The 720-nt window shown below is 57.4% G+C and overlaps 1 protein-coding gene across 1 annotated transcript in view; it reads right to left on the bottom strand.

Annotated features, from left to right (window-relative positions):
* VOLCADRAFT_103370 (uncharacterized protein) overlaps window positions 1-720 on the bottom strand; it is a 4,473-nt gene that overhangs the window by 994 nt on the left and 2,759 nt on the right. The gene's annotated exons all lie outside the window — the stretch shown is intronic.

Here is a 720-nt window from a genome sequence, read left to right as displayed (position 1 = left end):
AATTGAACCTGAGTTGCTTGAGTGCAATATGCTAACATGGGGCTGCAACCTTAATGCAACAAGATTTTCACATGTATTATGGCTGCACCAAGTGTAACATAAATGCTCGGTTTTTGTTGACATAGCGCTAAAGTGGATGTCCCAATGGGGACTCCCTTCGGTTTCCCCCAGCTGGGGACTCCACCGAAGGGAGCCCAAGGGTGATGAAGCCCATCGGCTAAAACCCTTTGCGGGTAAGGGCTATGTATTTTGTACCCTAGGACAGCCGGCGGTGGGGTTGCCTATAGCCCATGAATATGCCCTGTAACGGGGGCCCCCATAATAGGACCCCCCATTACAGTCCCCCTTACGGCCCGTAAACTGGACAGGCCCATTAGCGGCTCAAGCCATAACGGGCCCGCCAGCGTTTGTACGGGGGATAAGCGCCTATGGGTCCGTGTATGGGGCCACGTGCTCCCATTGGGCATGGTCTTGCAACCAGAGGCTTCATACCTCCGAACGGCCGCTACATGGCCCTATGGCAGCCAAACGACGTGTTACGGCCCCCCCCCTTAGCAACTGGACTAGTTACTCCTGAGCCCCGTAGCGACCCCGTAGCGACCCCGTAGCGACCCCGTAGCGACCCAGTAGCGACCCCGTAGCGACCCCGTAGCGACCAAGTAGCGACCCAGTAGCGACCCAGTAGCGACCCAGTAGCGACCCAGTAGCGACCCAGTACCG

Source organism: Volvox carteri (genome assembly GCF_000143455.1).
Source record: "Volvox carteri f. nagariensis unplaced genomic scaffold VOLCAscaffold_5, whole genome shotgun sequence".
NCBI lineage: Eukaryota > Viridiplantae > Chlorophyta > Chlorophyceae > Chlamydomonadales > Volvocaceae > Volvox > Volvox carteri.
The sequence above is the reverse complement of the archived record's forward strand: the minus strand, read 5'-3'. Positions and strand labels throughout refer to the sequence as shown.